Source organism: Bombus fervidus, chromosome 5 (assembly GCF_041682495.2).
Source record: "Bombus fervidus isolate BK054 chromosome 5, iyBomFerv1, whole genome shotgun sequence".
NCBI classification, from domain to species: Eukaryota; Metazoa; Arthropoda; class Insecta; order Hymenoptera; family Apidae; genus Bombus; species Bombus fervidus.
In genome coordinates, this window is record NC_091521.1 from 8,608,976 (window position 1) to 8,636,974 (window position 27,999).

Below are 27,999 nucleotides of genomic sequence, written 5' to 3' on the forward strand. Positions count from 1 at the left end.
TAACTATCAGGGTACCGTGGACGGTTCCAATCTGGCGTGTACCGTTAAACCCGACGACGTTTGCCGAGTCAAGTCAGTTCGGTGCATACCGTGCGCTGCTATGCGCAAAAACGACAGGCGAGCTCCTTTCGCAGGTAGACCGGTTGCCTCGCGGCCTCGGATTCGTGACAAGAAAGTGGGACGCGTGAAATATGCGTCTGGTTAAAGCAGGCGCCAAAATAACACATAATGCCATGAAGCTTACATCCTAACCGGAAGGGGAGCTTGAACGTCGTAGTAAATAGCAGCGACGGAGGTACGCGCACACGTAACTGGCTAGTTCGAATAAATAACACTATCTCCATTTATGCTCTCTCATGTATGCATTTCGTGACAAATTTATCCTAACGAATATAGAGGCAAGGCGACGAAAGGGAACTAAGAAATATCGCGTTATCTAACGATCAACGGAAATCCAAGACGGCGTGCAAATGGCTGCGCAAAGAACGATCTCGATAAATGTCATTACCATCTAGTTCCATTACCCGATTTATCGTCCCGCTGATTTAAACTCGCCACGCTAAGATCGCCCGTATACGATAGAGAACATTATTAAATCAGCTGTATAATTATTTGTCACCCTGATAACGCCCGCCAGATAAATCCGGTTGAATACGTTTTCCACCGTGTTCCATACACAGCCTCCGACAACCTACGATTCATTTTCTAGTTTGGCCGAACCTCAACGTACGCGTAACAAACCCGATTTCATCGGTTGGATCGAAAAGGTCCTCGACCTTCATGACCTATACCCCATCGTAGTTGCAGCACGATACCTCCCACGCTCGGCATCAAAGAGCTTTCATCATCATCAAATATATCTGTCTCGTAAATTGCACGGTTGCGCAATAAATTTCATAGGATTTTTTCGACAACAAACATTACGAAAGCCTGCTCAATCTATCTATTCGACAGACTCGAATACCGAAGTAATAACCGGCCCACTGTAATGTCTATTTAATTTACGATTTAAACGTTAATAACCCCGAATCGTTCGTTTGATATTTCCAATATCTTTTTTTTAGAAAAAGCTTGGTTTCGTGCGCGATATTCGTTTCAAACGTAACCTTTTGAAGTACGAGGTTACCGTGACATCGTTAGTTTTCTCTGGACCTTAACAGTTATGCCAGATATTTCATTAAGCACAGTAAAAAAAAATTTCTTTAAACGGAAATGTGTAATTACACGTTTACACGTGTAACGATTGATTTATAGTAGATAATTATTTTCATAATTATCAACACTGAGGTAACTGCGATGTTTCTTATGAAACTTGATCATACATAATTGTATATTTCCAGCTATTTTTGAGGAATCAGTTTATCCGCCATTCTATTCCTATATTTGCTTTCAAAATCTGTGAATTCATTTATATTCTCCATTTAACACATGACGTTCATAAGTAGGATGTGGCACTAGTCAGACCTACATTTCGTAACTCAATGGAAAAGTAATAAAAACTAAAATACAACATTCGTGTCAGCAGTATTATCTAAATAATTGAATCGTCGTACCATATGAGTCATTAGTAGTAATTCTGCTACAACACAAATAACAGTAAATTACAAATCTCTATGCTGTTACTATGCATACTTGTTAAATTGGAGACAGCACTTTAGATAACTTTAAGCAATTTATTCGCGTTTATAATGAGCCACATAACCAGGAAGACGGAAATCATCATGGCGAACAGAGTTCGCCAAGAAGAAGTCAATAAACCAACAATAGCGTACGTTCAATTTGTCAAATTTAAAAGTGGGACTCCCAAAAGGCAAGAAGCCAGAAGAAGCACGTAAAAGAGTACCAGATATCTTCTCAAAGAGAATTTCCTATTTCTGCTCGTCGCTTTTACAGCTCCCACAGCAATTATAATAAACCACATCAACGTTCCATCATTACTGTGCAAAGGTATTTTACATATATATATGGTCATTGGTGAACCGCAAGTGCAATGGGCTCGTTAACCTACTCGATAACGCTCACTAGTCTAAATGTCTAACTTTGGTTTGTCCCGTCTGACGAACTCTCGAGATCCCCTGGCTGAAACTGCTTCTCGCAAAGACCGTTACAGAAAGCGCGTACGAGTTGGCATACGAGCGAAACCACACGAGCTCACCTGTGCACTGACCAAGTCAGCTTACAAGCACGTGGATCGTCACGGCGCCGTACAGTGACTCGCGAAAGTATTTCGACATTTATCATAAACAAACTATATGTCCATATTACGTTCGACATCTACAAAATATTGACATTTCATTAACACTTTAACATTAATTTCATTAACACAGTAACGCTATAACTGTGACAAGGCTACCGTGACTGCTTTGGTAATTCACCTATATAGAAATTACAAGGTATCTGTTACAATCATATATTTAGAAAAATTAGTACACGACAGGAACAGCTATCTTAAGCATATAATAAGTGTCAAAAATCATTCCGAATATTAAGGATATTTACTAAATATTAGTTTCAAATTTTAAAACACACGATACACCTATTTATTCATAGAATGCATCTACAAGTGTTCGAATACTTTCTTCACCAACTGTATTTCCATTCTGCGTTTCGTTTAAGTGTAACGAAGTGATCTCTATTGGCGTTAACCAGCTCCCACCCTCGCTCCCTCTTTTCCGTACACGCGTGCGTGTCCATCGCGTACAACGATGGCTCTCTCTCTCTTCTTGTCGCGCTCTTGTCCCTTTCCCCTGGCCTCTTTATTGTTCCAGGTACACGCTACTCAGCTGGCAATTTATGTAGGCTACTTATGCAACGGCTCGAGCTGGTTACCGGCTAGGTCAACGAATACGGGCATTGCTTGCACGCGGCAATCGCATACCAAGCCTGACCGCAACCTATATACTGCCCTCTCGGCGACTAATTAATATTTTTATAACCGGTTCGCCGTGACGCTACCGATCGATAAATCCTTCTCGATAAAGATCCGAGTTACAGGGATAAGGGGATACTTACTCGGGAGTTATTTCGACTCGATCGTTCGATCTGCGAGCGACAATGCAACTGATTACTCTTCCGTTTAGTAAGTTAAGCAGCTGAACGAGGCGAAACCGTTGTTATCGATGCTAGAATGTGGACTCTGGTGTTTCCGTGAGAGAGTCGGGTCACTCGTAGAATTCTTGAAGTTTATGACATTTGTCCGATTAAATATACATTAAAATTGATCGCAAGGTCAATCGAAATCAATGCATATTTCCTATCTTTCCATATTTGCTGATTCCCAGAATTCATGTCTGGCTAGTGACACATTCCGCTTACAAACATCGCATATGTACGTTTCGCTCGTTGTTAGAAAATATACGGAGTACTGAAATACGTATTAATGGAAAAGCTTGAAAATGATCTCTAATAAAAAAAAAAAAAAAAAAAAAAAAAAATAGGAACCAATAAGAGAAACTGAACGAAATCAGTTCATTTTTATTCGAAAGGTTTGTTCGTTCGATGTTAACATTTATAAAATATTACTCTAGAAACAAAATTATTCAACTATCCAAACAGCGTATATCATGATTACTTGGAATAACTAAGATTCTTCTCTATCTACTTGTTTTCCTATAATAATCATCTGCAACAGTGTCTTGCAGAGGCAGCAGTGAATTTCAAGCTGAATTTCTTCTCTCTTGACATAAAAGCACCCGAAGCTTCAAGTCTAAAGTACACAGGGAACATCTAACTTCTGTAAAATTTGAAATGTTGTTGAAGTATGCGTGTTTGGAAGACTGGGTCGGGCGACAGGCATTTTTGAATTCCATACGCGTCGCTGCACAGTTTCGTGACCGCCGTAGGGGCCTTCGTTCGCGAAATCGCAGGGAATGGGCACAGTTATGACCGGTCGTCTAGGTCGTTAGTTTGGTCGCGGGGAAATCAGAGCCCCGGACGATAAAACGTGAGGAAATTCGGGCGAATATTCGGTAGAGACGTGACTCGAGCAGGAAGGTTAATAGGAACTGCCGCACGTAGCTCATTCTACGGTTGCAGCAGGTGCATATTATTCACGTCTTGGCCGGATAGATCTCGCGCAAATTCATAAAGCAATCCTTTGTACGGATACTTCTGCGAGGTTCGGTGCTCTTTATGGAAATTTCCCGGGATGGTAGCTGCCTTATGAACAAGTCCAGAGGAAACCGTAATCGGTAGAGGTGAAACGACCGAGGGGACAGTCGACAGAGAAAGATAAAGAGAACTATTTCTAAAATTTTTCAAGAAAGACTTAAAATATTGTCGACCGCCTTCCGTGAAAAATTCTTTCCTCCATTTTATTTCTCTTCCTACTTTCTTTCACTTCTATATTTCTTTATTATTTTCTTTCGTTCTTTGAGTTTACCTCCCACGTGTCGAAGAATTCTTCATCGAGCATTAACAGCGCTAAAGAGCGAGGGCGGCAAAAAATTGTTAACGATCTCCTTCGGAACAATCGATGGTTTAATCGAGTACAGTTTCACGGCCATTAATGATCGGCTAGCGAGGTAAAGTCGAGATCGGTTCCGCATCTTTTCCATCCTGTCGTTGCGAAGACATTCCCTCCTCTGTTGAAAAATACACTCCCCCTTCTTCTCTCCCCCTGGCAATTCTTTTCCAAACGATGACGTAACCAGAAGCTTGTTCGCCGGAGGAATTTAGTTTTACTCGGGACAAGTTGCCAAGACGTCCCACTAATTTTACGATCAACCGCCAACGTATACTTTGGCCGACAGTGTTGAGTCCGCAGCAGGTACAAAGCAGGTACCTAACAGTGTACTTTGCCCGATAACGATACTAAGACGCTTCCAAGGGATCACGTGACGTTAATTATCTTCGAAGTAGTTGCAAACTGTGGTAACGCAATAGAGTAGGGTTCGTGAATACTTTGTATACCGGAACGTTCAAAATTCTTTTGACTGTCTCTTTCCAAGGAAAATTATTTTCTATCAAAGTTCCGGGTTGATGAGTGATGAAATCACGATGAAATCAAACTCGTTATCACCTGGTAACTAAAGAATAGGTTATCTCTGCATAACTTAGCTGACACCTAAGCGACTGCTATCGCTCGTTTTATGGTCGAAACTAACGAAATATCACATAAACTCGAGACGCAAGGCTATTTTTGGTTCGCCAACAGCGTATTTCTTTTCATGACTGCAATGAATCCGAAAGTAGCGATAGACCGTGTTTGAAGCAGAAGAAAATTTCTTCCTGTTCGATACTACCGGTCAGACATACGTCCCAATATACGAGCCACTTACCAGAGAACCACGTATGCGCATTCCTGCCTTTAGCGAGATAGGGATACATGCACAGTGTCTTTAATATGCGACAGACAAGTTGACCTCGCCCTTTTCGTGGCGGTACTTGTTTCAGACTATTATCCAAGTACGTAGCTACGTAGCAGCTACCTACTCCGCGGTTACTGCCAGAGAATTTATAATAACCAAGCTATGGAGTTACCACGAGACCGTGCCACGCTCATCGTCGCGAACAGCCACGCCGTGTGCCATCTTTGACCATATTCTATATCCAACATGCTGTACCGACAAATATACGCGATCCATTCGAATGACAAGGTGCTAACTTCGAACAGGAATTAGAAAAACACAAAGATAGTGTAACTAGAAATCATAAGTAGATGCAGAAGATTCTTTGTAAGATTCGCGAATTATTCGGTGAGCTGAACGTGGTATATCCTTAAATGGATCTTGATAATATCGTTTATTGATGAGTAGATGTAACATCAGGACTAAAGTTGTTCAGTTTCCTTTATTCGATGTAGGAGATAATTCTTTGTAGCTCAAGCAATTTATATTTTGTTCTGAGTGGCTTGTACCGAATAAGTTGGTTTGAAAATTATTGATGTTGTAACCATTAATATATCTACGAGGCATTTCTACTAAGTTAAATTATGACATAAAAGAATAAACTTTATATATATTGGGATCGAAAAGAATTAAGCTCCGGATTGATAAAGGCCTGCAATTAAAATTCTCGTTTTTAGTACCAGTGATTACACGTTCGTTGCATATTTAACAGATTTAGTGCTACATTCATTAAAAATTACGCTTTTTATTTCATTTGACCTGTTTTAATTCGTAATATCCTTTATATCCTTTTAATCGAAGATGCTCAAGAATGGATCACGATTAGCGCCTATAGGCGACTTATAAATGCACAGAAATGGAATTTATATTGGACAATATCCATAAAAAGCATCGACTAGATATTGAAAGTCAAATTAATAGAGGATACGGATTCGGCCATCACTGTCAACATAAATTACCACATCACGCAATTCAGTATTAAGAAAACAATTCTATGGAATGTTATTTCAGTTTTAGTGCATGTTAACCAGCAAAATACATAATAAATCCGGATAATAAATAGATAATAAGTGCTAGTAAAGCCGATAGTTATAGCCAGGCTATTGGTAGCGTCTATTCTGTCCAGCACATGATCGAGCAGACGGTAGGTAAGAAGGATTATAGCAAAATCAGATAACCCGAGAGGAAGCAGAGATTGGAAGAAAACATTAATGCAAAGCACCGTTGACGGTGTGAAACTACGATGAAAACGATAATACGAAGGCGACTCATGCTAGGATTAGATGCTGATGGATTCTATAACCTCGGTCGTTTATTCGGCTATTCAAGAACTGGCCGTCTCTTCTGAACATATGTCATATAGCAAACGACGTTGTAAGTTCCTCCGGTGCACTTTGTGCTATAAACCATGCTCCATAATACTCTTTTCACCATTCTCTCTTTTCTTCATTGGATTATCTACGCGACGCGGCCGGTTTAGCAGCTGGTCTAGCTACTCTTACTGCTCTGTTACTCTTACTGCTACGAGCCACTGAATCTCTATTAGATAGGTCTGTCAACATGTTATATTTCAAGTGACGATGCAGATACTTAGAAAACTCTCGATCTATATTTGTAACTTTTCAATATCCTTCTTTCTTCTATTGGTACGTCTTCGCATTTTATATCATTGCTTGTGAGACTGGAAAGTAATCTTCAGACGTCGTGACTCATTAAAATTATTTGTACATTTTATTACCTTGAAGTATAATTGTTTATTTCTTGATGATTGAGCGGTTAGATTTTCTGTAGATATTTATTGTTTTTCTATCTGTTTCTGTATACAGTGATTATTGAAAATATTTATTACCTTGTGTTGACGTAATAAATGAGCATCAATTAAATGACATAATCGCATTGTGCGGCAAGACGACTGTCAGCCATCTGCCGGTTCGATAATCAAGACGAATGCGTATTCGTTGTCATGGAAGTTTCTCCCATGATGCATATCCTCTGGTGAATCTGAGGCAAGCCCTTTGTAAATTGCTCATTGTGGTACGCAAGTCTATTAGTATGAAAGTATTACAACGTAATTTATGAATTGTCGTAGTCATATTTTATCTCATAAAACCAATTTTCCTTATGAATATTAATTTCTATATCCTATATTACTTACATAGATAGCCTTACTTAGTAGCAATTCTAAAAATTATCTACCTACTATTTAAATCATAATGAATCGTATCAAAAACTGGAACACTGTACGAGAAATATTTAATTTTATTAAAGTAAATTCCATTTAGAATCATCGAACAGTATGTAAACATTCCATTATGATAATTATATGGAATATAAATATAAAAAATGATCGATTAAATAGAAATAAAATAACGAAATAAAAAGTAAGGAATCGAATATATTGATCGTAATTGCCAATCCATGAATGTGTAAAGCTTCTATAAAATTCGCTACAAATAATATTTCTAATAATAACAACAACAATAACAATATTAATAATAACTTTCAAAATACGTTAGAAAACTTTTAGAAAAAAGATGTACCTATCAAACGAACACGATCTTCGAATGATTAAATTCTGATAATTGGTTGTCGCAAATTGCTACTTTGTCCAATGACACTCCGCGTGTGTATATCACCCTAAACATTATCCTCTGAGCTCAGGGACGAAAATCAGATTAGAACGGTAGCTGGACGATTTAATTAAAGGATCGAATGTGGCAGTAAAGTCGAAACAGACTCTTGACCTCGCGGCTGAGTGTTGGAACGACCAGACAGGGGCGAAAGCGTTGGCGTCTGCGCAAAGAGGAACAAATCGGCGGCAGTTGAAACAGTTGCACGCAGCAAGCTAGACAAATATGTGTATCTACGTATCTACGTATCTCCGTTGGAAATGCCCATTATCGGCAGATTAAACGGTACAATTTCAGATCTCGAGTGGTACTTGAGCCTCGATTCGCCGATTTATGTCGACTGTCGTATTAAACGATCGTACCGAGCTGTACGCAGTATCGTCCGTGACCGATGAAAAACCGACGGATCGTTTCGATGAAATTGTATACACCGGGGCCAGTAAATGCCTAATCGATCCTAAAGAAGAAAAAAGGCAAACAAGAAAGGACGAAAGAGGTGGGAAACACCGGAAGCATTGCTTTTACGACCCTTTTCAGTCGCATTAGTCGCATGACAGCATGTTACACACTGTACGCTAGCTAATTATTAATGTTACGGTTATTACCGCTGCATTCGCCGCGGTTATGAGCCATAAAATAACGTTTTATCGATACGCAGAACGTGTTTCACAGGAATAGTTGATTGATCCTCTTACCGCTTTTAAATGCCGGCGATCCATGCCTAATGAAAAGTAACGTGTTTAGCAGGATACGTTGCATCAAAATTGAAAAAATATACATCTAGATATTAATAATCCATCACTTTGGTTCAACTGATTTTAGTTTCTAGCTGATCGACATATTGATTTGTCAATGAAGTGGAAACGTTGAAGATACATGCAGCAGTATACATGCAACTATTTTTACAAATAAAATATACCATTTTTGATAAATTATTGGTATAACTTCTGAATTGTTTCTATAAAACGATTTATATATAAGTGCTTCTAAAAAGTCCCATACCAAGCAGTATACTGCAGAATTAAAGTTTATAATAAAAAACGGAGATAATTTATACAGCAATTACTTCAAATATAACAATAACTAGGATATCTTGTTTTACCCTTCATACGGATATCATACAATACCGAGTACACATTAATCGAGGAAACTATAATTGAATTTGAAAGATATTGCGAAAGGCTATAATAATTTTTACACACTTAATATTAATGTTACTCAGTTCATACGCGCAATATTTCCACGTGTAACACTTTCGCCAAGACAAACTTTTGTCTAATCTTCCAATATTCGAAACTAACGTTGAAACCAAATTTATCTCACAAACGAAATCATCCATAGAAGCATACTGTAATCATTTAAGATAACAGTACAAGCCATAACAGTACTCGCAACACCATGCGTTATTTCACTGCTAAATTTGTTAAAAATTCCGCTATGAATTTCATCCACGCCTTTCAATTACTGTCGTCATTGCATGATTTACGATTCGAGTATTGAAATAACGAAGCGATTTCTCAATCAACGCCAGAATTATAAAATCACCATTAACCTCTGTTGTTTAAGAAATTACTACGTAATGCTATCACGTCATAATATTCGTACAATGAACGACCCGAATCTTTTTCGGCCATTGTGCCCGAGCCGTTCGATTTAAAAGTTTCACGCTGATAGATGTTATTAGCTGGAGGTCCGTGTTCATCCATTACCAGCTTTCATAGACGGAAATTTATTCGTCATCTCTACCTTCTTGACTCGGTCCCTCGCAAGCTCCGCTACTTGGAATATGAGAACCACGTATAGTCGCACCTTCTTACAGGCAGGGCAAGAGAAAAACCTGGAATTAATATTTCTTTCTGCGCCCCCACCCTACTCACCCCTATCCACTCTTTTCCTCTTCGCTCGTTTTCTAAGGCGGATTCTCCGAGAAACTGTGAAAAGAATTTAAATTCCGTAGCCTGACTTCTTATAACGGCTGGTACGAAGGCTATGTGTCATATTAAAAAGTTCAGCGGAGGTCTTCCGCTGACGTTTATTTCTTAGACCCGGTGATAATACGACGCCAGAATTTTCATGGCTTTATCGCTGGTTTGACTTGGCCAGGTGTCTAACCAACCGCGAGATTATAATTCATGTAAAACCATCGAAGATACCTGGATTCGTGAGACTCGTTATTAGATCGTTATAAGATGCAGAGGATACTATTTATTCTTTAATCCGACCGTGAAACAATAACTCGCTTTCCTTTCCTTCGTAGTATACGCGGTAGAAAGGAGATCGTAAGGAAAGGATTTAAACAGACTATGACGAGTGAAAATGGTTTCACTATTGTTGTGTCATAATTCAATCTTGCTATACACAGTGTGTCGAGTTTAGCTAAGAATAGTTAAATGTGTCAAAAGATATGAATGAAACGAAAATGTTCTTAATAAAAATTGTACGATATCGATGATCTCTATGTAAAGCTATGTAAAGAATGGAAATCCAAAGCAATTTTCCGATATTTCCAGCAGAAAGTAAAAGAATTGTTAAATAAAATATAGACATTTTGTTAACACACACTGCAACTAGGAAGACTCATTAATTCATTATGTTTCTGTCCTTCGAAAAAAATTTACGACATATCAATAATTCAAACCTAATATCTATTTTATCTACACACTTAACATCTATCATAGTTACGTGATTCCTTCCAAGATCTCGTCTATCAATTAATCACGTAATACAATTTATTGGAGATAGATAATTCACTTGTATTTGGATCTAACATAGAACAGATTAAAATAAATGTTCTTCTCGTTGCATCGCAACACGTGTAGATAAGACTAGTTAATACAGCTAGAACACACTTCAAATAGACGTGATCGCTGGAAGGTAGTTGCGATTTTCATGGGGCTGATGCACGCATACCATTTCAATATTCACAAGCGTTTCGCGTCTCGCGTGCGATATTGCTAACTGTATTGCACGTGTCATTATAGTAGCACTAATAACTTACTGTAATGGTATTACGTGCCGTTCGGTATATTACTTGGAATGTCTTTATGTGAGAGCTATCCGCATGAAACGAGGTGTATGATCTATTCTTCGAATAAATCGATCCTCAAATAGACGGATATATCCAAGACATATTGAACACTTTACCATTAGAATCTGAAATTTCAAACCAGTGTGGTTTTATTTATGGAGCCATCTGAAATCAATGGCTTCAAAAGAATGAAAGTTATGTTACAAGTACAGCGATCAATTTTAGGAAAGTTACTGTAGTAGAGTTGTTCGAAATATACGCAATGTATTTCGTCATTGTTTTTACATTATCTCATGATTTTACTTTCTTTAGAAACGTACTTGTTTTATTTATTTAATATCATTTTTAATTGGAATATTTTTTTGTCTGTTTCAGAACTGGTTCAGAAGAGCCAACTATTGCGTTAATATTGGTAAGTAAACTATTTTATGTTTGATCGAAATTAATTTGTAACTGAATGATCATTACCAATAAACTAACGATAATTAGTTTAACGAAGCTAATAATATACGAATATTATGAAATATACTTTAAAATAAATGACAAATGCTAATGATAAACCCTATGCAAGCGTGAAAATAATAAATATTCATACGTTGCTAATGCATCGATCATTATTTGTCTTCTAAATTATTTACATTTTAATATCGTTCATAACTTATTGATAATTCATAATCTATTTCTTTGAAATAGACAGTGATTTTAATACTCAAATAGTTAGTGGTAACAGCATATTCTGCGATAAATTAATAATTATGGTTTTAACATCCGCAATTTATCGAACATAAAATCACCGGATAATAATGCAAATCATCTGCCTTTTATAAAAAAATCATATTTATTATTACAAAAATTATAATCGCAAAAACACGTCTCAACCACAGAATAAAATCAACATATCAACATTATTAGGTATATAGCTGCACATGAGTCAATGGAAGATTTGAATTGGAGTGTCAACATTGTTTTGGTTTGCTAGGTTCAAAGGTAAACGAACTCCGGACAAAACATTATCGCCGTTATTTGTGATCGTCAACCGGAGTTACATTTGTACTTTTTACAATACCACCGGTCGATACAAATAGACGAACATGCTCTCTAGGACAATCATTATAGCGGATCAACATAGCGAGTCATACAGTCGAATAGCGTAGAGTTGATCGGTAGCATTGAGCGAGCGATGATTTCGACCTGCATATACTATCTCTGTACTTGTATTTAAAGTAATTTTAATATACACCGACTATTATAATTTTTAATAAACCAACCAACAACACGTATAATAATAAAGCAGCTCAGGTATAAAACTAAAATTAACTGAAGAACGAAATTAATTGAAATTCTTAAAATTTTTAGTTACATCACTATAATTTTTAACCTTTCATATATTTGTTATCTCTGTTCCTTACAGATGCAATTATTAAAGTTGAAAAATTTAATATCAGTACCCTGTAAGGTTTCGTCGTAAAGATAAATGATAAAAAAGACTCGTAATAAGCAGTTGGTGGTTTCTTCAACCTACGACTCTTCTTTGTTCTCCGTCGTGTCAACGCGAACTTACATCTTCTTTTCTCAAAATAAAGAAACGCTTTATCGCGACAGTAACTAAAGGGAATTTCTGTCATCCGGTGCGACATCTTGACATATGACTCCTTAAAGTTTACTCGCACGAAAGTGCAGTTTAGATTTCTCTCCCGACGCGAAGTCTCCTGACAGTCGTTGCAGTCCTTTCACCCGAACGGATTCACGTTATTCATTTTCTCATTCAATGGCTTTATACATTTGACATCCTATCGTCCACAAACTGTCAATAGCCATAAACCGATCTATTTCAAATGGCCAAGCGAATGGAACCAATAAAATGATGTGTTAATATCTTCATCGCAATAAAACTTCATGAAAAAATATACATTAATATTTCTGTTTTCTCTAACCATTTACTTGGGAATATATATATGTATTACTGCCATTGAACAATCAAAATCATATTTTAACAACACTTATTCGAGATATAAATATTCAAATGTTTCTATACATCGCCAATTTATTCCACGAACAACAGATTTTGCAAAGTGGATTGTTATATCTAATATAATAAATGTATTATAATTGAATTAAATTGACATTCAAATAAAATTGTTCTGTAACGTACAATGACTGACAAAAGAGTTTAAAATCGATACTCATAAAACTCTATGAATACTGGTAATCTTTATACTAAATATTTTTGTCATGTTAATAACGTTTAATCATTCTAAGATGTATATTATATCTGTTGACAAATAAATTCATTTTTTGATGGTAAAATAAAATTATCTTATAAAATGACAGGGTATATACATTTCTAAGGATATTCTATAAGATTTGCTATAATTTTTTCTTCTATCTATTCTTCTAATAGCCTCTAACACTTGCTACCGCTAGTGTGACTATTTCACTGACGAATTAAATTGCTTGCAGCGTAAATTAGCGGAGATGTTAGATTAGTTTGATTTCAAGATACGCGAGGAGCTAGCTAGTGATTCAGACGTTTCAACGATAAACCAAGTTATAGGATACGCAGCGTATATAAATGCCGCGTAAGCGTGCCACGCACGCTTCGATTGGCCCGAGTCGATACGCGAGGAATTGTCAATTTGCTCCTTTTAATGAGGATTCAACTCGATTATGTAGGATGGCTCCGTTCCGCGAATGTAATCGATTTATTTGATCGTTGATCGAGTTTCCAGAATAATTACGCCACTGACAATTAGATATCAACCATGTATTAACGAATCATCAGCTTTTCTGGCTTTTGTTCGGGTAAAACGAAAACTTTTCTGCCTGCCACCGTTTAATGACGATTCGATGAAATATCTTTGATGTTAATAAATTATCGAAATATTGAAAAATACTTCAGAACAATCTGAATTTTTCTGAATGAAGTAAGTAAATTCTTTAAAATGAAGTATCCTGACAAAAAGTACCAATGACAACTATCAAATAAAACATGGACAACATTATATGTATGTACGAATTAAAATTAAATAGTCTAATTTAAATCTTATCTAAACTATGGTAACTAAATATTTATGATCACAATTTTACCAGTTAGGAGTTAAATACCAAAAGAGTGTTAGTATAATTCCAGTAAGATTGCTGTTTATACTAATAAATCTCAAAATGATGTCCATTAGCGATGGTACGTTGTCTGAAAAGAGTAATCACGGATTGTGATGGTGTTTCGATTATTGCCAGAGTAATAACAACGTAAGCTCTAATTATTTGATCCATTATGTCTTCTAGAATGATAGGTTATTGTCGGTAAACATCTTCTTTTAAATTTTCCCCGCAGAAAGAAGTGTAATAGTCTCAGATCTGGTGCTTGCCATAATATACGTCCATTACGTCCGATCCAATCATAAACACGTGATTTGATAAACGTAACAGTACATTCAACGTTTACCAACCTAACGCTTCATGAAGCTGTGATAAATGGAATAATTAGAGCTCGTGCTGTTATTACGCGAGAAATAATCGAAAGAGCATCACGATTCTCGTTTTACACGATCTATTAACCACGATGAAAAATCATCTAGAACTCTTAATAACGTGAACAGCAAGTTTTCTCTTCATCTTAACACAGTTTTGGAGTACGATCATCTCTTTTACAAGTGAAATGATCACATTCATATTTTTCACATATACATAAATTTTCCTTTTATTTTGTATTGGTACCAAATCTAGTACATTTTTTCACATGACTTAAAACTACGTACGTTTACACATGATTGGCTAATAAACTAGTCTTTAAAAGGAATTATGACCTATAAAATTAGAACAATAGATCGCTAGTTATATATGTGATAATCGATGGTAAAAATAGATACCGAGTGATAAATTCCTCGGGGATATACTTCATAAAAGTGAAATTAAATATTCAATTGATACACCGATACGTGTTCATGGTAAATATTCTTCTTTCGTGTTTCGTGATGCGATCGAAACGTCAATATATGCTCGATTTCGTTCGTAATAATGCAGGCAATTAAATTATATTTACTTTCAATTTATATCGTTTACAGTTCAACCGACTCCCGGCAATCAAACTTGTCCTGTACCTCAATTACCCCGCGTTTGGCAGCTGCTGTACAAGTGCGTTCGTTAAACAGTGATTACCATGCAGCATATGTATGTTAATAATAAAAGTAAAACATTAATTTGAATGATGGCCGTACCTACGTTTATCCGTAAGATCGTAAATCAGTGATAACGGCATCACCTGCAAATAAATTTTTATCCTCCTATTTAGCAATTAATTGTAAATTATAACTGTCATAAATTTTCCTTTTGTACAGTCTAGAGCAACACGTTAAACCAGTTGTTATTGGTCTTTTATGCTTTTTATTAAAAGCTGATAAAATCATTAAAAGATACTTGTTATATTATATTTAGATGCTCCCGATTATTGAACTGAAATATACATTTATGGCATTCATAGAATATATAAGAAATACGATAACTAGTGAATGAAAATTGTGCGCTCTTTATAAAATTGTACATATTAATACGTTTAAAATATTATAGAGATATATGGCAAGATTCGTGCGACCACGTTTTATTACATTAAATTCTAATTAACTACACAACGTACAAAACGTAAGCAACAATTATTTTCTATTTGAAGCATAACTATTTCATCCATAAAACGTACACCGCTGTATCGTGAACGAAAAATCAACTTAATATCCGATTCATTCCCAAAAAGTTTCCATTTTGTATCACTAATGGACACATTATACCTTGAAACTGGCTCTTCGATTTAATTTCTAATTACTGTCGCGACCATTAGTCGAAATAATCATTAGTTTATCGGTGTCATTCGTAACTGCCACGCTGTAGCGCTCAGCATTCTCGTTTGCACCACTGCTCAAAGAAGAATTAGAGACGATTATAACGCGAGAGTTTAATGTTATACCAACTAGCATACGACAGCTGTACATATACATATATAGAGGTAGAATAAGATAAGAGAAACGAGGGCAGGAGGATTGGCTGGTTAGCGAATAAGGGTAGAAAAAATCGTAGAAGGAAACAAAACAAAATCGGAACAGTGGTAAGAAAAAGATGGACGTGGAGAAGCGGTTCTGAGCATCTCGTTTCCACCTGGCCAAAGATATCTCGAGTGGCTGTGTAACGCGGTAGGACGGCACGTAATTAACGCCTCATGTAGATGGTATCGTGTTGTGGACGATCCGCGTGACGACCAGTGATGTACGGTCTCAGTGCTGTAATGGAATATTATTATCGGTCAGCATCAACTCGTTGAGGTTGAATTAGCGACGGCGAAGGCACGTTGTTGGCAACGAAACGACACTTCAAATTGCCTGGTCCCAGTAAACTGACCAACGATGGTCCGTCGATGCAGCCGTGCGTTGCAAGCTACCACGCAACAGTGAATGGTTCCTTGGAAGCTAACCGCCAGAGACAAGCCAATTCATCTCGGAACTTTCGCTGTCCAGGTGCTCGATCATCCAGCAAGCGAGCGAAATACTGCATTCTGGAGATAGCTAGACTCGCGGAAGTGACTAAGGGATGAAGAATCTTAACGGGACTAGCGAGCGTGCCGATCCGTTCCAACAGAAAACAGGATTACTCCCGTGAGATATTGAATTTGGCGTGCACTGGGCGAAATGATGCACGACATTGAACCACTCGATGAGCAGAAGAGGGGCAGGGGTCTTTGGCGATGAAAGAAGAAAGTTTCCGATTAAGAAACTAGGAAATTATCAAACTTTGTTTTGACGAACTTCATTCTATCAGATCGATCTGCTTACCTTGTTATGCAGTTCTTTTTTCATCTTTCTTTCTTTCTTCATTTTTTTTTTAAGCGAGCCTCAAGTTTCAAACTTAATTACGGGCCCCGGCGCGACAGTAATTTCAAAACAATTTAACAAGCTCGCCTTGAAAACTTTATCTGGGACAATCGGCATAAAGGGCTCGGTATTGCCCAGCTTCTGGAGTTCCATGGCGAAGACGTTCGACGACGCGACGAAGACAATGGCTGAGCAGAAGATCGTTCTCCTCCCTCGAGAGAAACGAGGAATGAGAAAACGGCGGAAAGATCCGAGGCAGCCATTGTGCGAAAACTCGCTGTCGAACTTTGTTGACTTCTTAAAAAGTCGTAAAAGACGGGTCGAAGGTTCTGTCCACAACTGACGAGGATGTCCTTTCCGACACCCATCCACGTTGCCTGGAAAATTGACGTCGAGGACGTTTTTCTAGCCTCGTTTTTGTCACGTTGTCCGACGCGCTTTAACGTACCCCCATTCCTCCTGTTTCCGCTGTCTTCTTTCATCCAGCTGGTCTCCATCTTTTATTACGATTGCCTCTTCGAGCATGATTGATAGGTTTGCATCTAAACGCGTTTCTTAGCTCCAACAAATTGATTACCTAGACGAGCTCCACGTTTTTCTTTCTTTCTTCGACCGATAATCCGAACTTGAAATCCCGCCTTCGTGATTTATACGAAGATTTAGCTACTCCGCACACCGAGATACCATTTTCTTGAAACATTCTAGATATATTCCTGCTCCGATTCTTATGTGTCCTTTTTAGGTCGAATAGTTTTAGTTCCTCTTTTATTACATCTTGCAATCTTCCTTGAGGTTTATATATAACTTCTCATAAAATTCGAAGATATTATTTGAATGCATTAATAACAAAGAACAATGCAATACGCTCGTTGAACTTATTTCATATTTAGATTGATTGCAATTAATGGCAACAGAATTATACTCGCCTTTAAATCACGTTGCTTAAATTTATTTATAAAGAGGTTTGCAAGATTTAAATATAATATTACTTATCTAATATAAATATTTGAAAAATTACTAAGAAAATTACACGTTATACGTTCAATACGGAACAACAGTTTTAAGGATCAGAACTTGTTCACCACAGTTTCTTTATAAGAAAACGATACTCTTATTTCTACTGCGGACAATTACGAGATTTTAAAACCAGAAAATCAGAACACTTTCTCTCACCGCGATGAAATTTCAAGTGTCTAAAATTTCAAAGATCGAGCTCGATGTTATCTTTTACTCATCATCGCTCACAGAGAAGTTCGTTCGACTAACGGTTTCGTATAGAGATTGTAGCGTGTCGAAAGCAGAAACGGCATCACGCCAGGGCGAAATTACAGAGAAGTGCCGTTGGATGCACAGCGAAGAGGAACTGCGACAAATCCAATTTTACTGCGATCAGTGCACGGTTCTGTAGCGGAATTTCGAGAAGCATAGACGATTTGCATCGTTGGTCACCATGGAGGATAAGTGTTGCGGTCAATGGATGATCGTCAGGACGCTTTTGATTAGCACGAACGAAAGTGAAGAAGTTCTAATCTGTGGTCGGCGCACGTCAGCCAATTAGAGTTCGCCATGGATGGCTCATCGAAGTTAGATTGCCAAGACTCTCTGGCAAACTTAATGAGGAGATTTATATGATTTCCACGTCGAATAATCCTGTTTCGCCTGGGATCGCGTCTCTTCCGGATGGAATTCCAAATCGTAGGCTAAAACGTGAGAGCTACCTTCTATCCTTTGAAAGGAACTAGATTTCATTGAATCCCTGTTTGTTTTGTCAGCCGCAAATTGTTATCTCTTGCGATTCAAAATTAAAGGGATTCCAGCTATTATAAGCTATTCTAGTTGCTATAATATATATTCAGTTATAACTCCATTTTCCAACAATTTCTATTAATTCGAGTAAATAAAAAGATATTCAATTTTTGAGATTCAAGTCGTTCTTTAAATGTGAATTCATATGAGTTTGATATCGATGTCAACGAATTTTCTTTTTTTCAAAGAAATTAGGTATTAAATCTATGGCCCTCCTTTATCTAGATCATTTTAATGTTAATCTAAATTCACTCTATTACAAACCCAAAAATCATTTAACGTAATTTTATAGTGTCTTGTAGTCTATAATTCATCATTCATCATTTATATATAAATAAAGCTTGGTCCTTTTTGCAACTCAAGTATTATATCATCCTTTAACGTAGGGCTGTCTTATCGCTGTTAACCCTTCAATTCCTAAAGTCTGTACCACATTAGAAATACATAGAATATAATATTTATTCGTTAATCTTGCCCTTTTGATAATTTCTCCTTTAAATGTTTTTGCGTACATTTTCCAGTATAAACCAAACTACTAAACTAAACTTATACTATACTGAACTATTCGCTTCCTCTCTGGCAAGAAAATAGTGGCTTAGAAAGTTCGACGCTACTATCACTGATTGTTTGAACGCGCGAACAAAATGCTCACGGGCTCTTCGTACAATATAGCAGGATTGTCGCTTTGTTTATAATTATTCAGCCTAAATATGTATGACTGAGTGCACGTCGCTTTCACGTGAGTGGTTATGCGCTCGTACCTCGCTGAATATTTATACCTCGCATAGATATCCAGGCCGCAAGACGGAAGATGAAGCGAATCGAAACAGAATAGCGAATGGCTCGGAAGAATTCTATCATCATGGCCCGTTGTATCAAAACGAAATAAAGAGGAATCCTTTAAGGTGAATAGAGCAATCTTTTATTTCCTTGCTTGGCGTGCCTGTTTTCCCTCTCGATACGATCAGGATCAAACAGACGAGAGGATCCTTTATTGCAAAGAAAGGAGAAATTAATCCGAAAGGAGAAAGAGGTAGAGCATAACCGTTTATCTTTTATTGGCCGGGTACTCGTCAAACGAGAATAGTCAACGCAATTTTGGGGCCGAAATATTACGAAGGCTAAAAGTTATTTCCCTTTTACAAAGCTCTTTGACTCGGCACACAATAACTGTTCCTCAGAACGCTTTATTGTCGTATTATCTATCCTTCGAGAAGTTTATCCCTGTTAGAAGTTTCCTCGTGAAAAATTGGCATTATTGAGACTTGTCCTCTAATTGCTCCGCTCTCTTCGAAAGTAGCCGAGTGTCTGATCCCAATCTAGCCAAAGTTGACACGAAGCATGTAATTATCCGTTCCCTCGAGGTGTTCATCCTCTAACCACGTTTTATCGAGTCTACGGGGATACGGTATCTCTCAAGATCGAAATGAAAAGATTTAACGTGCTCCAGGGGCAAGGAAAAGACCAATGAAACGACCTCGCCGAGGCGAGAAGAGACCCAACGTTGCAGGCGAAACGAAACGAAAGGAGAAGAGCTACTTGCATTCCTTCACGCTTATTGGTTTCATCAGATTGCTTTGCTTCTATTAGGTGATGTTTATACGTATACCACGTACCGCCGACACGTTCTCTAATACTCGAAAGAACATCAAACAAATGGAACTTATTTTACGTTCTGTCATTTTATTTTATCTCAAAGCCTTGCGGAAATCTATATATTCCTTTCGTTGATACTCGATCTCCATTATGTAACAGAGACACCAGACTGCGTTAATATTTATAAATTCGTCATCTTGCACAAGTAGATCTCATATTCCTCTGTTTGCAGACCATAAATAGAACCGTAGACAGAACTATAGACACGTATTGCGTAACATCTTTCAGACGTATTATCTTAGCTTTATCGTAGTTCAATATTTTCTAATAGTACCTGGTAACAGTTCGAATCGAGAGAAAATTCTGGCTCATCCGTTAATATCGGCTACTGTTTGCACAGTATAGCATGAACAATCGCTAGTGGCTACTCTATGACGTCGAAGCTGCATGGAAGAAAAGAAAAAGAGGGCTAGCACGGGATAAAGAGGATGGACACTGGATATCGCCCCGGGGTACTGCTAACAAACCTCAAAATGTAATAAAAGCCAGATTCTCGATATATGAGTATGGGTCAGTATAGGTGTGTTTTCCTTAGCAATATCCAAGCAACATCGTTCGTCTACGTTCTGATCCCAGAAATAAGTATCATATTCGATACCTATGAAGGAGGAGAACGGTTAAGAAATGAAAATCTGTCAAAGACACAATGAAACGTTGTATAGGTAAATGTATAGTCGTGCACCAACAGTTGCTTCCGAAAGTATCGTATCGCAGGAGTTGACAGTCAGATACTTAAGTAGATTCAGTCTGCAGAAGACCGACACTAACTGGAATAAATTTATCCTGATAAATGGAATTCTACAGTATAAAATTTTCTCCTATGCTTGGAAATTATGTACGTTCATTTTTCTTCTTCGCGTACAGATTATGTATGTACAATACATATGTAGATTATATAAAAATTGAAAACATCTTGTACTATCAGATATTATCTCATAAGTAGTGCGATTTTTAGAAAGCTGAGTTTGAAATTTAAAAGCTGTGTTATTGTAGTGATAATAAAATTTCAAAATTTTCTATAATATCCAAATACTTTCATGAGCCACAGTACAACAACCTTAGATGATTGTATAGATGTCTATTACATACAGAGACACATATGTACGTGCGTATGTTTGCGTGGCAAGTTAGAGACATTCGTTCTCGTTATTGATCACCGTCCATCCTGTGGCCAAGGGTTTTCGAGAAAGGGTACGTTGACTGACGGGGAAAGGGAGGAGTAAACGTCCATTGTACCGTGGTCAGCCGCCGGAATATTACTGGCAAAACTGCCTACTGAGTTTACTCTTTGCCTATGGAGGCCGATCGATAACTACAATCTGCGGTCACCGTTAACGACGAAGGTCAATACTGACAACGAACACGAGTTACAACAATGACGAGGCACGGGACCCGCAATGATGACACCCATGAACTCGACGAGTATAATAATCCGTAAATTACGCGTTTAACAGGCTGTCGTCATCACGCGAACATTTCACCGAGATTTTACATGGCTCACGTACCTGCCTGTATTTCTTGTTTCATGTCCTTCATTCACGCGTCAACACGTGACTAGCCTTCATTTCTTTTCTACTGCTTTTTTTTATGTTTACGCTCGTTTTCTTACTTTTGAATATTTTTGCCAACTTTTTGCGTTTTAGAAACTATTAGAGTAAACAATAACATTACTTGAATTAATTAGATACGAATAAATAATTCAGTGACGAAAATTATGTTCATATGTTGATATGAAAGATGACAATAAATTATACTTTGCCTTTTAATCTGCTTTTTCAACGATGATGCCTTGAATGATGTAAAGTATTTCTTTTCTTTTATGAAATGCCAAATTATATATTTTTTTAAATTAGTAATTCCGAAAGATTATATTTTTGCATTTGATTGACTCATATTCTTTGATTTAAATATTGATATCTAATAATAAGATCAAAATAACGAGGTGATTGAACAATAATATATTGGTACGCAGAAAATGTATTACAAGTATATGTAGAATATTGTTTTTTCATTATTGTCTTTTTATTCCATTATTTTCTATTATCGAATAATATTATTAGACGTTAAGAGACGTTCAAATAATAAAGATTCGGTTATTCCTTTGTTGAATATAATTTTTTCGAAGATCTGCTCAGGGTTAGCTAATCATTCAGGTTTCTAAAATGATTTTATTTTAATCATATACCGTGAGTAATTTTATTCGCATAAAGCTATTATTATGAAGAACGGCTCATATGATCCAAACTCGAATGTCCGGAGCGGAAGTGTAACATTCCTAAAGGTGGATATAGGAGAGGCCGATAACGAAGCTTCAACACTTTAAAACTTTAGTAAAGTTACGTTGACTCGAAAATTCGAGATCATCGTCGGAATATTCGCGGTTAATGTGTTAGGGAATGAGATCATCTCGAGGGCGTGTACATGAAATTCTAATACAGAATGATATCATAAACTTTTGCAACTAATTTACTCGTCTTCGATGTATCATTATACCATCATGGAAGAAGAGTGAATTTTCATCTAAAACGCAACGTTCATAATTTCGTTTTGCTTCATGTTCTTAAATACTCACCCAAGATTTATGAAAGAAGAGACATTTTCAAGAATGGCTTCAGGTTATGTTCCATTCTTTTATGAAGAACGTCGCGTTGTCTGCGCAAACAAGTCTTGAATAGCATGGTGCAGCATTGTGCCCTCTACGACGCTTCATCGGTCTTGTTTTCGTGTACTTACAATTGTAATACAGCGTACACCATTACCATATAATTATCAGTATTAGCAAGTTCACAAAGAGACGCATCATCGCGTTTTCGTTTCATACGCACTTTGCATAGCATTTCCTCGCAATATAACTGTGGAATAAAAAGCGGAATAAAAAAACTGTGGAATAAAAAATTTCAATGAAGGGTATCAATAACTTAAAAAGATAAGTTAACACACGCAACCAGTGATTATCCAGGAATATTAAATTGTACGTACACATCGTATTTACATTTTAAAAAAATTAAATTTTATGTATGAAATTAAACGTACGAATCTATTTATTCTATATGATAAAAATGTTGCAAAGTAAGAAATATGAAATTGTTGCAAAAAATTCTCAAAAACCTAATATAAACCTATCGTATAACAAACTGAAACTACGTAAAAGATATTATTCTACATGAGATTTTCTTCTTTACAATATTCAACGAAACTGTTTTTTACGAATTCAGTTATTTTTATTTATCAAAAATGGTAGTAAATATTAAACGATATGAAATATTATATGATTAAAATACTTAGCATGTACCAAGAAATAATATTCTGAGGAAAAAAAGTTAATTGCACCAACCTGGTGTCTAATGAATCACGTTCCACACGTTATACATTACAGCTCCTTCAGAAAGTTGCCGAAGGAATTTCAGATACATTGAACAGTTAAGTTCTTCGACCGACTGGAACCGGTAGGAAGTCGTTCATATGGATCCAAGTACGTTGTAATTACGAGTCGGACCAGTAAACAGGATCTTGCTCAGCTTTGTGGAAAGGTGGTTTCAGGTAATGAGAGGAGGCTTTTATTCGAGAAAATGCACATGTTATGTAAGAATACGTTTCAAGTTCTAAGCAGGTGTTAGTTCGGCATAAACGTTGCTCTTACGATCAGTTCTAAATAAATCCATCGTTCTCTCCGGTGAATCGTAACCATCCACCGCAAGGATATTTCCGACAGAACGATCGTAAACGATGTACGAGCAAGATTTCCGAGCCAGAGTCGAACGAGTTTCAATATAGTCAGCCTCGCGGAAAAATACTGAAACCTATATTGTTAATCAGGCAAAAATTTCCGCGGTTACGCTGGCACGAACGAAGAGAGAAGAGCTTTGGACAAGTGCCAATCTAGCATCAAGGCGTATAGCCGCAGCCAAGAGCTGCCACGGACGAATTGGTACATGATGCTTTCACAGGCCAGGTCGTCGAAATCGCGAATTTTTTATTTTTTCTGCCCCGTTCTTTCGAAATCCATGCGCGCAAACTACGTTGAATTTCTCGTGTTTCCTCGACCAAAGAAAAGGAAGAAAAACGATCCTTTGAATATGGCACCAAGGGTTCTTTCGCGAAGAAGAAAATTTCCAACACTCCGCGAAGTTGAAATCTCCAACTACGGTAGAATTTCATTTATTTGAATCCATTGGGAACGAACAGTTCATGTAACTGGAGTTCATATAATATAATAGAAAGTCACTGATTCTTTCTCCTACTAGTGATTCTTTGTTCATATAACAGGAATTCAAATTTAAATAAGCAGATTCAGACATCAGGAGTTCGTTCAATCACACGGCAACTAAAATTTCCTACCAATGAATAGAGTCTTATTATACTTGCAATTTTTCCTTTATATAATAGAAGCTCGCGTTTAGATAAGTAGACTCAGACAGTAGTAGTACGTTTAGTCAAACATTAACTAAAATTTCCCTCCATAAATGAAGTTCTACCATGTAAGTATACTTTCGCCTCTCCACTCTCCCGTCTGTCGTTCTACCGTTTCCTTCCGAACAACGGGATTTTGATTAAAAGTGGGAAGGCAGCGGCAACTGAGGGTAGCGTATACTGCTATACCTAGTCATGAAACAATGTTGCTGTCGCGATTTTCCGTGTTCGATTAGCAAAGTCTCTCGTGCTTGGAGCTTGAAAGGTAAACGAGAGCCTCCTATACACCTATCTCTGTATGCATCATCCGTTAGAAACCGCGACGCCGAGGTGAAAAGAGAATAGGATAAAACGATGGAAGAGGAAGGTCGAGGAAGGAGATCCTGGAGCCCTTCGGGAAGAAAGTGAAATACGTTACGATCTGTCTTAAGCCTCTCTTCCGCGGACGATACGTCGTGACTGCTCTCAATAATAGGACTCTCTTCGTGGCGCGGCAGCGGGTGGAATATAATACCAGCAAGCAAGTAGAGTGAGGGAAACATAAGATCGTCAAGGAACGAAGAGGGAGCTGGAAGAAGGAAGAGAGAAAGACGGAGGAACAGGAGATGAGACGAAGCTTTCCTCTGGGTACCGTTATTTCGCCAAGGTTCTTATTTACCTTTCTTTTCTTCTGGCCGTTCTTTCTTCTCCACACATCGTATATTTTCGGGGCGGAGGGCTCGATACCGACCCAACCACTTCGTGATCCACTGATCAACCTCGCGACGAGTCGTGAAACCTGGTCTTCCGGCGACTCACGTGGATGGAACGAGGATGCTTCGTGCCGTGCATACCGCGACTGCCCTTTGAACGATCTCACCACGTAACCTAATGAAAGCACTTTCGAAACTATTAGCTTATCCCAGAAGTAATGGCACATACGCGTAGGATAACTCACGGAAGTATTTCAATACTTAGCATAGAACATTTTTACGTATATACTTGTATATGCTACATGAAACATTTTGAAATTTCATTGACAGTACGATAAGTAGGGTTTTTATATGTTTATGAGAAATTTTGGATGGAAAATTGGAAAAATCTGCAACGGAATGCATTTTGGAAACGAAGCATTTATATAACAGTCTACGTATCAACGAAGTCTCAGTATCTGAGCGAATGAACTTCAGTTGTTTAAATATGTTTACTCCAAATTCTTATCATATGAACAAAAATCATACGTAGCAGACGGTATCAGTGTGTAGACAATTGTACGAACTGTTTGTTTTTCGATAGCTGCAAATATATGGAGTTTTACCATAAACGTTTTTCTGTAAAGTTACAATCAAATAACGAACGTAGATCGAAATGCGAGTCTCCAAAACATTCGGGAATTGTATTTTGAAACGGGAGTTTAAGCAATTTAAACAATCGCTATTTCTGACAATAAACAATCTAAATAAGCATCAGGTAAATATATAGAGCAGAGACGATGGTTTCTAGTCTGGAATACATAATCTATATTTCAATCTATGTCCAACATTTACTTATAACTTTGAAAAGCGATTGCAACAAATATTTAAGTGACAGCTTTTCCTTATTTTCATTTGTAAATTACGCTCCTGTAGTTATAAAAACATTTCTACAATCGAGAACATCCTGTATAATTTTTTTTATGATCAGGTATACGGAACCGCGCGAGCCAACGGAACTTCTGATGAAACGACACTTTTTGCAGATTTTCAAGGTTTCGCACTTTTTCTTTCTTCCTCTCTCTCAATCCCCCCTCTCTCTCTCTTTCTCTTTCTCATTCCAGCTCATCCTTCTATGTTTAAAAACTCGTCTTGATCGAGTATGTACCTAACAAGTTTCTGACTCGACAGTTTACCGTATCTGTCTGCACAGCTAACGAGGACAACCTAACAGCTCATGATTCTTGTTTCCTGTCTTACTTCGAACTATCATCGACCATGCAACACTCCCTCTATCCGGTGAATTTATGTAATTCTGCAAACGGTGTCTCGTTACGAGGCACGTGTAGGAAAGCTGACACGAAGGCGACGTTATAGCCACGCTGAGCCGATAGTTTCGGGCCAGTTCGATGTAGATATTGCTCGATAAATAGTCAGTGTATCCGCGACACGCGAAACACATAAACAACCGGACACGTCAGCGCCACGAACACGTGAAATTGATCGTCACTTCGCGCCGCAAAATGTGAAACACAGACCCTGTTGGTGCATCTCACGTCAAAATTAATAATGGCGATGGTAGAATTTCAAGAACAACGGATTATAGTACAGATCCGAGCGTGTACGTTTGTGGTGAAGCGAAGGCCACGCCTAATCAAAGCTAAGAGCTTTGGTGCCCAGAATATTCCCAGGTAAAGTGGCTTTGATTCTATAACATAGATGCGCGGTGTTTCTGTTCTATGGGAATAATAATCCGATGAAGACTGACTTTGGTAAAATTTCATTGAGAGAAAATTTTAAACAGAACTTTTGAATTCTACGTTGTCCGAATTAATTCTTACAGCACCATATCTTCCTCTCTTTCTTTTAGAAATTAATCCTCTTTTTATACGTTAATAGGCTTTTGTTCGTGAATAGACTCTTAATCTGAAGATCACTCGTTGAATTATAAAACTTATGTGGGTAGAAAGGATTAATAGAAAAAGGCTGTTTGAAGAAGCGAATTTTCAGAGTTCTATTGCGTGATGATTTCATTATTAGTGGGAGAAGGTTTATTGAACTGGAAGTATTCTCTTATTATGTCAGAGTGATGTAAGTATTTCACAATTGTACATTTCCGTCTTTTAATAATGGTAACTATCCATTCTTCTGTACTGTGTGTTTTTTTTTTAATGATGAAACTGCACCTTTACTATTCTCAAGTTCCTTGGTTGTCTCCTTTAGTCGCTGCAATTAGCAATACGCGTTTCCGTCTCCGTGTCATTAAACTGCCATATGCTATACAAACGGTCCCAGGTAGATTCAAAGAGAATAATCTAAGTAAATACAACGTACGGATAATTGAGTGTTCCAATTGTGAGATATTTATATAACGGGATATCGTATAAGAAAGATTCTACTGCATTATCTTCGGAATAATTAACGTGATACTTAAAATTCATCTACAGTTATCTTAAATTTTTCATGTTCTCAAATTTATGTTGCGATATTATTTATTTATCGTTTGATATATTTTTACTTGTTACGATATAATGGCTACTCTTACTTACATACAACCATACTTTATTATCCTCATAATAAATCAATTTTACTTGC

The 27,999-nt window shown here is 37.3% G+C and overlaps 2 protein-coding genes across 2 annotated transcripts in view; one reads left to right on the plus strand and one right to left on the minus strand.

Moving 5' to 3' along the window:
- Positions 1 to 27,999, minus strand: part of LOC139987549 (autophagy-related protein 16-1-like) — a 197,426-nt gene that overhangs the window by 134,861 nt on the left and 34,566 nt on the right. The gene's annotated exons all lie outside the window — the stretch shown is intronic.
- Positions 1 to 27,999, plus strand: part of Neo (ZP and PAN domain-containing protein neyo) — a 247,092-nt gene that overhangs the window by 53,288 nt on the left and 165,805 nt on the right. Inside the window, exon 2 of the mRNA XM_072003912.1 lies at positions 11,382 to 11,418. The gene's annotated coding sequence lies outside the window, so the exon portion shown is untranslated. The remainder of the gene's footprint in view (positions 1 to 11,381; positions 11,419 to 27,999) is intronic.